This window comes from Falco punctatus (assembly GCF_963210335.1).
Source record: "Falco punctatus genome assembly, chromosome: 4".
NCBI classification, from domain to species: domain Eukaryota; kingdom Metazoa; phylum Chordata; class Aves; order Falconiformes; family Falconidae; genus Falco; species Falco punctatus.
This window is the reverse complement of record NC_137583.1, coordinates 43,948,312-43,961,814: the sequence shown is the minus strand read 5'-3', so window position 1 is coordinate 43,961,814 and position 13,503 is coordinate 43,948,312. Positions and strand designations below refer to the sequence as shown.

Below are 13,503 nucleotides of genomic sequence, written 5' to 3'. Positions count from 1 at the left end.
AAAATAAGACCCCAGAAACCTTTAGTTTTAGACACTTATTACCACCTCATTTCCAACAGTGCTTCTCTCAGCTACTGTCTTTCTCTAGAATTCCCTTCTCCTCTCATACTTTAAATGACTCTGCTTTCCAGATGTACGCTTTTAAAATTACATTGTCTCCTTAAATGACCAGGTTTAGACTGTGCATTAATTTGATATTACGCACAAGCTTTGTTTGTAAACTAGCAATAGTCTGAGGATATTTGGAGCGTTATTTAAAGCTGACAAATGGTACTATACCAGATGCATTTAACATAGTTTAGGCTGCGGCAATAATACTGAGACATGGAAGTTGCCTTACCCCATCGAGCTGGAGGTATGCTTCTAGCTGGCCTGTGTTAAGGAGGAGAAGACAGAGAGCTCTTGAGGTCAGCTGCCAGACCTGCAAGAACAGTTTGTTAGCAGGTGTACGCTAACATGCCAGGCTCTGCAGCTCAAGACTCAAACTCCAACTGCTTTATCAGAAAAAAACCTGTATTTGCGGTAGACAAAATTCCTTGGGTTTTACTCCAGTTATCTCTGGATTGTCTGGTGATTCAGAGATTTCTTACTTGGTGTTGTGGCAAGACTGCTTTCTACGTGAAATCATGCCTTTCTCAGAATGTAAAATGCTGGGTTTATTTTGAGGTTTTGTTTGTTTTAAAATTTGGACCTTAATAATGTTTAAAATAGCAAAAAGATAGCCCATATTCATTATGGAAATCAGTAACTGACAGTTTAAGAAAACCCTTTACCTATCTCTAAGTTTGGGCTAGAGAAAAAACTGATTTTTGTATAATGTACTGATAGTAAAGCTTTCTTATTGATTGAAAAGATAGATAATAAGAATTTGAGTGTGATGCCTGTAGCTGTGGCTGACAGCATAACAGTCCTGCTTCCTTTACAGCAGGAAAGTACTGACTGAAAGGCAGTGATTGAAGAGAAAGGGTCAGCAGTGGCTGCTTTTTCTTGGTGTTTGCCTTGCAACTCTGAACAGGCCCAGCTAAACCTGCCGCTGCTGCCTCTGAACTCTCTGGGGCAACAGGAACAAAGAGAGAAAGCAAGGAAGTTGAGAGGGACAGAGGAGTAACAACCCCCACACTAATCTAAGTTACCAAGAAATAAAGGGGAGAAAGACATGAAAAAACTAGCATGGTGGATAGTGTAGGTGGGCTAATAAGTAAACGTGATCATTATCTTCAGTCTCGTTTGAATATGTCAGTTATGTAGAAAGTGGATGAAGGAATGTACATTACAATAATGGTGGTCTGTCAGAGCAGCAAAAAACCTGCAATTATGGGACACTTGCAGTCTAAATTCATGAATATTTTAGAATTTAAATTAATATTCAGAGCATAAAAGAAGATATAATAGTTTTCCACAATCACTATCTTTTGCATACTTTTCTCTGTTTTAGTACCTTTTCTCCCTTTTCACTTTTCCCCAGTGAATATTGCTTATCCTTTTCTCTCTCCTAAGTTTGAAAACTGAATAATTAAAATAATGAACCTCTTTTTGAGTGTTATGAATGACTACAGGATCTCCTCTTCCAGCATTTCCTCTTTCTAAAGCCGGGGGGGGGGCAGTGCATTTTCTTTCTTGTAGTATACAGAATGTATTATTGAAAACATTGAAAATCTGCTTGATTTACATCTAGAGAGACTAAGACTTTACCTTTTCAGTTTGTAATTATGTAAATTGTAAAAAAAAAAAAAGTAAAATATTATGAAATATGTAGTTCAGGTATTTTGTAGATTTATAAAAATTCAATTGCAGTTGTCATTTTCATCCTATTTAAATAACACTATAACATTAAAACACTTCTTATTTTACAGATGAGTATATCCTAAATTAGCTTGTGGCATTCTGTATCTTTGGCCCTCCCCCCCCCCCCCCCCCCCCCCTTTCTTTGTCTTTTAATTAAAATGATGATGTGACTAGTTTTGGCATCTGAATCATCAACCCTTTTTTATTAGGACACAAAAACTTATGAATACTATCTGTGAATGGTTGAAATTGCAAAAAACTAAAAATGTCATTATGTTGGCAAACCCAGATGAAGTATGTAGAGGTCAGGTAATTCAGAAGATTCTACAGCCTTTGCTTCATAATCTGTTTGGCGCAGGTTTGATAGATAAGCAGTGTGCTTATTTCAGCAGTGAGTACCTTATGAGAATTGTTAGGTGCAGGTTTTTTTGTACTTAATATTGCTTGGTAAGAAAAGAGACTTTTGATGGAAACACAAATCCCAACCCTGTCCTCAGCAAATTAACACTAAGGGCACTGGAAGGTTAGATTATAAGGATGTTTTGGTTTTTTTCTTTGCTCTTGGAAGATACACGTTATAGCATCCTATAGCACAGGAGGAAATCCTCTTAATTACCCTACTTTCTAGTAAACAACTCATATGTTGTTGTTACATATTGTCTGTTCTGTGAAAACAGTGCTTCATCTTGTCTGTTTTATTGAAATTACCTTTTGTATGAATAAGGAACAGAAATACTTTTTGTCTCTGAGGCTAACAATACAGTGCTAACAAAATGAGCTTTTCCAGAATTTCCTGTACCATTGACTTCTAATTCAAGTGAAAAGCCTTAAATGAAATCAGGGCATCACTGTGCACTTAGTAAGAACGAGTCACTATCATCAACAATGTATGTGTTAGGAGTTAGGAATATATTTAGGCTGCAGATTAGAAACGTTCTAAACTGAGGAGTGGAGTGAATTTAGGGAGTCTTGCCTTGTACCCTATATTATTTTAATACAAAGATTGATCAGCTCCTGCAAGAGTATATGACCATGCAGAACTCTTGAAGACACAGTATTAAACTGGTGAAACAAATCAGTATGGTGCTATCTCAGGTGGGATTTAAAAGGAGATTGGATCCCAGTTTGTTTGCAGTGTATTTTTTATATATTAATCTGAGCTGCAAAGTTATCGGTTGCCTGCAGGTTACTGTAAGGAAAACAACTAACAAGAAAGGAAATTTTCTTCCCATGTTGAAAGATAATTTCTTTCCTGGATTTGAATTGCTTTTTAATTGTACTCTTTTGTGAGGAGCTGGAGACTGGCAAGTGCTAGAAACAGGATACAGGGTGGAATGAGTGAAACACAGGGATTTCTCAGGTGCTTGCTGGAAGTGTCTTCACGCTGTCTGGTTAATAGATTGCCAGATTGGGTCAGGAAGTATTTCTTCCCTTCCTCCTTTGCAATTAATATTGTAAGAGAATTGTGTTTTGTAGCAGATTTCCTGGTATTGCTGGCATGTTGTGTGTTGGTGATACTCCTGACCTCTACCGCTCTCCTGCAGCGGCATGTTAGGCTTAAAGATTTTACTGTTGGTTTGCAGGGTTTGGCGTTTGGTGGTTTGTTGAGGTTTTTTTGTTTGTTGGTTTTGGGTTTTAAAGCTTTAAGTTTTGTTATATGGTGTTTAGTGGCAGTCTACCAGGTATGTTTCTTGAGACACAGGTAATGAGAAAAATACTGGAAAAAGAGTATTGTTCCTGTTGTCAAAAGTGGGTGCAGGTCTCATCCAGCCATACCGTGCCTACTGCCAGCCTCTTTATTGTGTTGGCATTAGTGACTGTGCAGCCCTGAAGCGAGTAGGGTCAGTGAACAGGTATTACTGAAGACTATTTATTTCAATAGCATTAGGTTTCAGCCAGATGTGCTTTGCCAGTGTAGATGCAACTGAAGCATCTGGGATTGGAGGAAGAGATCATTGTCTGTGCACCAGTAATCCTGTCTTAGATCATATTAACTTATGAAACCACACTCTGAAACCACTGTCTTGTTGCGATGCTGGAGGTTTCTTCCTTTCACAAGGCATCCAACAAAAGTTACGTACTTCAGCCTTTAAGTCCTTAATGCAGCAGCTCCGATGGCACTGTAAGCAATCTGACTAATCCACTGAGCGAGCATCTGCAGAAATCAGATGTTGTCTGCATAGCAGAGTTGACACAATGCCACTGCTTACACCCCAATTTGCAGTCAGGCATCTTGTATAAATCCACCTTCCTCAGTGTTTTGAATTCATGTGTAATCTCATGAGTTGGAGGATCTGCTTGGGTATGCATGTTGTTTACTGGCTCTACTCTGCCTAGGAAAAGCATGGAAAATGGAGGTATACCTTCTTGAGAGAGCTTGGCTGGAAGTCATCTATCATCATCCAATGTAATATGCTCCAGGTTATCACAAAGCAAGTCTGTAGTAGATGTGGAATTTAAACCCAAGTTTCATGAGTCCCTTGACAGAACGCTTCTTGGGTGATGGCAGCATTTGAGGAAATGCAAATTATTTTTAAAAAAATCAGAAGATTATACTAAGCAGAGGAATACTTGCAGATGTAGAAAGTGTAATTACTGATAATATACTTGAAGTATGCCATTTTACAGAATACTTGAAATGGAAGCTTTAGTTTATTCAGACTTTCTGCTCAAGATGGTGGTGGTTTTTCTCATTTTAAAGATATAAACAGAATTGTGAAAAGTGTAGATTTTGCTTCTCACACATAGATGTGTGTAGATCCCAGTAGACATTCCCATAATTTGTTTGGAGACTTGTATATGTTCTGGCTTGTATCCTATTGCTATGGAACCTGTTGCTTAGAAACAATAGACATTGTCCTATATCCTAGTCATTCAAGCTTTCCAGCTGATGATACTGTTATGCTTTATATTTTGTTTTAAATGTTAAGTTTATATTCAGCTATCTTTCCCATCTAGCTTTTAAATTTCTGCTTTCAGTATGATGATGATAATTCTGGAAGCAGTTACATGCACATCATTACTGGCTTACAGAGAAAAGCTTTAAATCGTAGTGGTATAATTTAAAAGATTTGGAGGTCCTACAGGGTTTCCCTCCAGAATCCTGAAGGGATTATATGCAACGGCCCTCCGTAGTCTCCACTCATGTGTTTTACATTTATCCAGAACATTTGTAAGCCGGAACGAAAGTATGACTGAGTAATTGCTTAAAATGAGCATGCATCAGAGGCTGTTTCACTTTTCTTATTTAGGATACAGTCTTAGCAGAAAAATAACATACACAATAATGGAAAAAAAATTTAACATATGTAAAACTAAGGTAAGGGGTTTTTTTACAGAAATAAGTAAAATATTTTTTTTTAAAAAATGATACCCTGGCATACATGAAAATTTTGAAGACTGAACCCAGTATAACATATTAACTCGTGTTTAGATGATGTCTGATTTTTGTTAATGCTGAATTACTTGAGTTTTAAAATAGAGAGCATGTAACATGGGGCTGATGGGAGGTGAGTACCAAAATTTTAAATGCATTCAATCTTTAAAATGCTGTACAACTTAGAATCACTTCCAAGAATTTACAGGTAGATGAGTATTTTCATGGCTTTTCCTTCTTTGACATGCCATATGAATGAAAAGAACGCGATATTACCAAATTTCTGACTTTGACACGTGGAATAAGTAATGCCAGGTGAAAACTAGTTACCATATTTCATAACCTTCCTGAAATGTGTGCCTTGCACATCACCTGCACTTTCCTTATTATACAAAACATTCAGTTTATTAAATTTTTAGGTTTGTTCACAGAACACCTATCAGTTGAAAAGATTAACTCTTTTTGTCTCAATAAAGCATTTAATGAAGTACAAATAGAGTACAACACCCCATATAGAGTTGAGGGAGAAACAATCACAACTAGAGAGAAAGCAGAACATCAGTCTCTGAAAAATTAACTTAGTGTAAATTACGCTGTTTAGAAAATGCCATATAAACTTTTAATTCCAAGCAGATGGCGTTTGGAGGTGCGAGGGTAACAACTGAAAGAGGCACAGAGTTAAGTGCTTGATATTAAATTTCTGCAATTCTGTAACTGTTGCCCTGTGTTGTGAGGTTGGTCCAGAATTCTGATACAAAGCCAATGCTTAGATCACTTGCATGGCCCACCTACCGCCTGATAAAATGTTCTTCTCTACTTCACTGCCACCCTGCTGTTCATATACTTGTATTAATGTTATACTCCCAATGCCAAATAGTGATAAATTCAGATCAAGGGTAGGATAGGATAGAGTAGTTCATCTCCTGCAGCAGTGCTTCATTGCAACTCGAGTGTCTGTTGTTAATGTCTGCTGCTCTGTGTTTCAACCTCAACATGTTAGAGACCTTGGCTGCAGAAAAGCTGTTTTAAGCTGGCAGAAAGAAATGGAGGCTTTCTGTGTAACAGCTTCTAATTTAAAGGAAACGGCCCTGTTTCCAGCACTGTCTGTTTCCATGGCAGCCAGCATAGCAGCTCCACTGGAGTTTCTACTGCTCTTGGAAATTTCCAAGGGAGTACGCAGGAATGTTGGACATTATATTTTCCCATTTTTACTTGCAGTTTTAAGGGCTTAAATAGCTAATATCCACTGGATTTTAACTTTCAAAGAAATGATGAGATAATTACATACAGAACATAAAAAGAATCTTGATGCATTATTTTTCTTCTTGCTGTCATTTGAAAGAACTGTATGCTGTCCAGGGGACCCCTTCTTGATGGTTTAGTGTCTGTTTCATCTGTGTAATTTTTAAATGGCAACAGTTACTTGCTGTTTCATAGTACCTTCTGTAAAAAGATAAAATTTAACTTCTAATGGAATATGTAACTGTTAGATGTGGAATTATTAGTGCTGGAACTTTGCACACACCGTTCTGTGTTTTTTCAAGACAAGAAGCAGTGGTGAAAGCTCGTCAATCAGTGCAGATAGCATTGTTCCTGCAGGACAACTATCAATTTATTTTTGGCCTCTTTACATTCCAGTGCTTGTGATTATATACTACTACTTTGAGACATCTTTTCCATAGGATACAAATTACAGATTTGTAACAGAAATCACTTGCTCTGCTTTGATAATAGCTACTTGTCCAAAGTGATTTAATAATACACTTTATTTTCACTTATTCTGCTTTTCACACTGAATAAGACCTGACTGGACTGCGCTGCATTTCTTACATTTCAAAGGGTCTTACACAGAATGCGTTGTGTACTGGCTTAAGTGCCTATTTGTGCCAGCTTTCTTGCATTCAAATCAGCACAGCGCTTCAGCAAACTATTGAGCATCTGCTTGGTTTGGCTACTGTTAATCTGTATGCCCTTTTGGGGCATAGCGTGTGTGAACCTGAACAGTACTTGCTGTTTGAAAACAGGCCATTAACTTTTTAAATAATTTGCTGCTGTATAGAAATATGTTTTGAAATAATAAAGTGCATTGGTTAACAGATAACCTCTCCTTTTTGTCCCGTTATCTCCATTCCCTTGCACATAGAAGCATTGGTTCCCTGTTATGCTAACACTGGAAGAAAGTATTTAAGAGTGGGAACACCAGCCTCTGGCACTCGGTTTTTCAGGTGGTGAAAAATCTGTACCTCCAGTGAAGTCAGAAGACTTCTACTGACATTATGAGAGTCAGATAACCAGATGTTCTTACTGTGAGGAGGGATTATGCTTTTTGGTTTTGTCCGTATTAAGTAAGCTATCTAAGACTTAATGATAGTTTTATTGCCTGAAGAAAACACATGGAAATTTTGGAATCTTTTCAGCTGGTGTTAAAGTGTTAATCTTCAAATCATACGCTGTCTTGAAAATAAAAAAAACCACCACCCCACCCCCCTCATTCAAAACAGGAGTTCGACTGACCTCTCTGTGCATGGCTTTTATTCAGAAGCAGCTCAAAGACAATTTCTTAAGAGTTGCAGTGGTGTGAAGAGGTGTTCCTGCCAGATAATGTGAGGTGCAAAATATTTGTGCCATCTTTTAGCAGATTTCCTCAGTGGTGTTAACATAGCCCTTCTTTTGCACACACACTTTAAACACGGGGAGCAGTATTACTGGTGCTAATGGTGTATTAACATACCTAAATCTTTGTGAGTTCTGGCCCTGTTGTTTTGGAGATCATCTTGTATGATTTTAGATGTTATGCAGGTAACTGCCTGAATTGAAAAGTGAAAAAGTAAGAGGTAAACTATCAAGCAGCAAGCTGAATGGATTTACCCTGATAAGAATAATCTGTTAAATACAGTGTATAAGTAAGTACCACCCCATGAGGAACTTTGTTTTGCTAGTACCACAGGTCTTGTTGAATTCTTCCCTCCCCAGATTCCACACTGGTCTGTCTGTAAACGGTTCTTTGTTGTAAAGGGGGGGAAAAAAACTACCCCCAAAAAAACACCCCAAAAACCCAGAATAAATAGTACAGTATAATAACTTTGCCTAATGCTTCAGTAGTTTTTATGGGTTTTGGAAGCTGTGTCCTCCTGTCTCATCCATCCTTATTAGATTTATGTCTTTGTGTGTTACTGACTGTTCTATAAATCGCTTGCTATATGGATTTCTGTATCTATGGTAAACAAAGTCTGTATTAGATTTAATGCCATTGGATTTAAACTAACCTGCATTCTGTTCTAAGGAGAGTTTCTCACTGAAATAAATCAGCAATTCTTGGGCAAAAGTGCAAAGCTGTGCTTCATCCTCACATTGTTCGTTCCTGTCTTCGAAGATAATTTCATCACATTTTCCTTATCGAAAACTTGATTTAGTTTCCACGACTCCCATCCTCCATATCTTTCTGGCTGTTCTTTGAGCTGCTTTTTGTGGGTCCCCATTTCTTTCTGAGCTTTTCACTAACCTCGCTCTTATTCCATTCCTTTATACTCACTTCAGGTTCATCTTTAGTAGAAAGATACAAGCCTGCCTGTGACCTGTTCCTGCTCAGTTGTAGAGCTTAGCCCACCTAACTACAGTGACAATATACAGGTCATTACGGACTAGTATGACCATCTGTTCTCACACGCAGACCTGTAAGCCAAATATCCTCATTGACTAGATGTAGCCATGCAACTCATGTACAGATTTAACCATTTCTTCCTTAGAAATGTCTCTGCTTTTTACTTTTTCTCACTGGGGGGGGCTTAAAAGTATTGTAGGTCCTTATGTCTTTTATTGAGATATAAATAGTAGCTTTTTCCTTGATCTGTTTACTTTGACAAAGCAAAGGTTTTTTTCAGCTTTAAAACTAATAAATTTAGGTTTTTTATTCACAATTACTTTCTATTTAGTAACTTTCTTTTCTTTAATAATGCATTCAACTGCTTAGAATTTATTTAAACAAAAAATCAGACACCAGTCTTTTTTTTAACCTTAATTTTGGAGTTGTTTGCAAAAGCAAACATCTGGTTTTCATCCAACTTTGTTTCTGTTTAACCTCCTTGCTCTCGTCAAGTTAAAATCTTCAATGGTTATCTTCTTATAACATCTTTCTATGAGTCATCTCTTCCTTAGTGTTCTCCCTGCAGTGCTTCCCTATTAGTCATGCTACAGGCTGGCCTTTCTTTACTATGTAATATGTAAGTTCCTGATATTTATTTAATAACTGAACAACTGCATATTCCATATCTTCTGTATCTCTCAGGTTTTTCAGTCCTCTCACAGTTTTTATGACTTGTCCAGTACACATGGGACAGCTTCACAATCATCCCGTATTTGCTTTGTGATGCCCGGTGTAGGTTAACAAATGATGGGTAGGCAGGCAGTGTTATGAGAGACAATAATTGTTATGTATTTGCTAAAAAATGCTAAAGCTTCACATCTCAGCACACATGGTTTATGTGCAGGTGTGTTCTTACTGTTCTTATCCTTCTGCTATACTCCACTGTATATTCTCTTGGAAGACTATACGTTGTGTAGGATATGGGTCAGGTTTTTTACTCTTTCTGCAAAGCTGAAGCCAAATACCTGATCATGACTGAAGCCACACATCACAGATTCAGTACATTCAAAGTCATCTAGCAGGGCTTCCCATCACCTACATTTGGAATTAATGTTCACTAAAGAATTAGTTGAAAGCAGTTGGAAAATAAGAGAAGCTACCTGCATTCTTACCAATGTTTTTTTTGGTGAATAGATTTATTCTGGTCTCCCTGCCCCATTTGTTGGGTGAATGCCACACATCGTGGCCATGGCCAAGCAGCATTAAATTTTAGGAACTGACAGAAATTGCATCAGCTATAAATATAAGTAACACATGCACTGGGGTATGTTTTTGCAGGGGGCAGGGTCATGTGCGAGTGTGATGCCAGAGGGAGGCACAGCCTTTCCCCTTTCTGATGCACATCATACCGGATGGCACAAGCAGGGAGCTGCAGGAACTGCATCTCACTCAGCGATGTCTGTACCAGCGCGATCGCAGTGTCCAAGGTGTCTTCCTCTTTGGGCGCACGCGTGGTACATTCCTGACGCTGCCATGTTAGTATGGCTGTTGAAAGAGGACTCAAAACAGGACCTTGACACAGAAAATTTGTTACAGGGGGGGTTTTGTTCGTGGGATGATTTGGTTGGTTTGTTTTTCTCCAAGAGAAATTTCAGCAGCTGAATATACCTCGGGTAGACTCTTTTTGAAGTATGTTTTAGGAGAACACAGGGGAATATATATTTAGAAGCGTTGGAGTAGTTATTGAGTTTACTTGTATTGGCAAAGTGCAGGGTGAGACCTTTCTGATTTTTTCCTCCCACAAACTTGCCAATGAAAACTTAAAATGCAATAATTGCTAAATGCTGAACTGGTAGGATATTTTCAGACCATCCAATCCAACTGTAGACCTAACAGTGAGCATTGTCTGTCTTGATGTAGTGGAATGCTGAATAGAAGTCTGATCATTTTCATGTGAAAAATGAAGAGCCTTGGTCTTAAGAGTCACATCAATATCTGGTTCTGTGAAAGCCAGATCTGTAAATAATAAATAATAAATTTCTTATAATTTCTGATTAGTTCAGCTATCCTTTCCCTGCACAAAGACTTTGCATATCACGTTTGAGATTACAGTGATACTACTTTAGAATTTTAAATAGTGATAAGATGAAGAACAAGTATCTGTGGTCCATAGCAGGTTTTGTGAAATAGATGGTGTATGCACTTTCTACAAAATAGTTTTCCGATTTAGCCAGCTGTCCAAATTGGTGAATTAGTGAGGGATTTGAAATTGTTGTTATGTACTCTGCAAAACAGTTTGATCATTCTATAGCATGAAGGTCAATTTCAAAGGTGCTTAACTTTCCCACATCTGTTTACTTACATTTGAAAGCACCATACTAGCAATGCTTAGGTAGTCATAGCTGAGCCACTGCACCTACAAAACGGATGTTATGATAAAGCTCAGTAAAAAAGGAAGTCTGAGGGAAAAACACATTAGAAATCAGAAATATCATGTACCACAGATGCATTTTTTTCTTCATAGATGACTTGCCTCTATCATACGTCGGTAGATTACTCACATCAGTGCCTGCACCTGTTGTAATATTACCAGCACTTCTTTGTGGATCCACTATGTTCCAGGTAATGGAGTTGGAAAAAATACGAACTCTGATTTACTTCCTGTGCCCGATGATGTGTATCAGCTGTACCCTGGACATAACTGATGTTGGAGCAGGTCACTTTTCTTTAAGGCCTTGAGCCCTGAAATAGAGGCATATGTTTAAAATTGACTTGTAACTAGGTAAAAGATTTGGTAGACAAATTTGTAGTGGGTTTAGTGTTCCAAGAAAGCCAAATTTAAGTATGGTGTAAATTTGGACCAAATAGAGCTGTATAGCATGGATAAGATTCCTGCCCAGAACAGGACATGCTTTTGAATGCTTTGCACGGCTTCCTAATTGTGTAAAAGGAAGAACAGAAGACAGACAAGCTTTAATCTACTCAGGACCAAAAATATTGGGTCTGAAATACAGTGGTCTTGCCATGTTGTTTATAAATTGTCTCTTACATCATTTGGATGGGTAAAACTTATTAAAGATTTTTAAAGGGATCACACGTTTAGTTTTAAGACTAACTGTGCTTTCTTGATTTTACCATTGTAAGGAAGAGAAACCAAACCAAGAACATAGCAGAGTTTTTTACTTTCCTGTAAACATCACGCCAGTTAGGGAATTTCTCAGTGCTTTGCGCTAGTGCAGTAGAAGATTCTTAGCGGTATCCCCAGGGATAGAGGCTTAATATCATAACATTATATCATGTGCTTAAAGTGCATTTCCATTGAAATGTGCATTTCTTGAAGTTTTCTGTTGGAATGGGCTCAGTCCTGACCCAATACACTCTCTTTCTTAATTCACACTTACTTGTATAAAGCGTGTGGATTTTGGATGTACAGTTGCATAAATGTGTGTTTGCACACACTTACCTGCATTTTTGGGGGCAGACTAGACTAATTGGACTAAGAAACCCACATTGTTTTCTGCAGAAAGGTTTGAACTTTCTCTAGCCGTGCTCTCAGCTTACCGGGAGTACGTAGCTGTGCTACACCGTATGCCAAACGCAACCTGCTGCTGAAAGGAATATGCCACAGCACCATTTGAGTTGGTTCAAGACTTCAGGTGGCGCAATTATGCATCTTCTAGTAAGAGGTATTTTAAGAAGAGATCACATCACTGCTTACCTGGAGCCATGTGAAATTGAGGAAGACCAAAAATAAATTCAAGCTATTATAAAATAAGTCTTCGGTTAACTTTACAGTCATTTACTATTACTTGGAAAATTCAATTCATTACTTAAAGCAGGTATTTTCACATTTCCAGGAGAACTCAGTACATTTAGGATGATTTTCCATCAGTTTACATTTTCTTGTTACTTTTGCATTCTGCCATCTCTGTCCTTTGTAATTCCTGTGTAATAATACTGTATACTCTGAACAGAACTGCCATGCCACAGCCATGAAAAGTTTGTATTGAAATTCTCGATGTTTGTGTGACACATTAAAATAACGTACTTGTTTTCAGGACTTGCTATTCCCGGTCTTAATGCTTGAGCCAGAAGAGTATCCTTCCTGTACTGTAGAACAGGAAATAAGCTGGTTCCTTTTAAATTCTGAAAACAATGAAGTTTGTCCTTAGCCTAATTTTTTAGAAATTACATTCATTTTGATGTTTTGGACAATGCATTAGTTTGTTTTGCTTCCTTGTGAAATACAATGGGAACAGCATGTCATAATCATACATCCATAATAAGCTGTCAAGGCTGAATTTAAGAATGCAAATATTAAATCTTTAATGTTTTTTTTCTTGACCAGGCATCTTGACCACCTTTTGTTCAACAGATAAATTTTCACATTAGGGTAATGGCTATATGTGTCTAAACAATAATGACGCACTATGACAATTACAGAAACGAGGGGAAGGGGACAATAGAAGAAACAAATTGTTACTGGTTTTCTCCTTCTTTTTTTGTCCTGGGAACATTTAGAAAAAAGCCTTAATCTTTGAAAGTATGAGGCCTTTATGCCTATGCCCTCCCCCAGGTTTTGTGCAGTTCCTGGTATGGTATTTCTTGTGTGTCACGTTGGTTATTCTTACAGTAAGATGAGAACCTTTGTGCGCTTTATTAAATGTAATGAAACATAAGAAGTTACCTCTGAAACTGTAAACCATTTTCCCAGATTTGGCAGTAGTGGATTTGTTTGGTCCTTGAAATAATTACAATA

The 13,503-nt window shown here is 37.7% G+C and overlaps 1 protein-coding gene across 9 annotated transcripts in view; it reads left to right on the top strand.

Moving 5' to 3' along the window:
• MRTFB (myocardin related transcription factor B) overlaps positions 1 to 13,503 on the top strand; it is a gene marked incomplete at its 5' end in the record, with an annotated part of 85,656 nt that overhangs the window by 38,610 nt on the left and 33,543 nt on the right. The window lies entirely within an intron of this gene.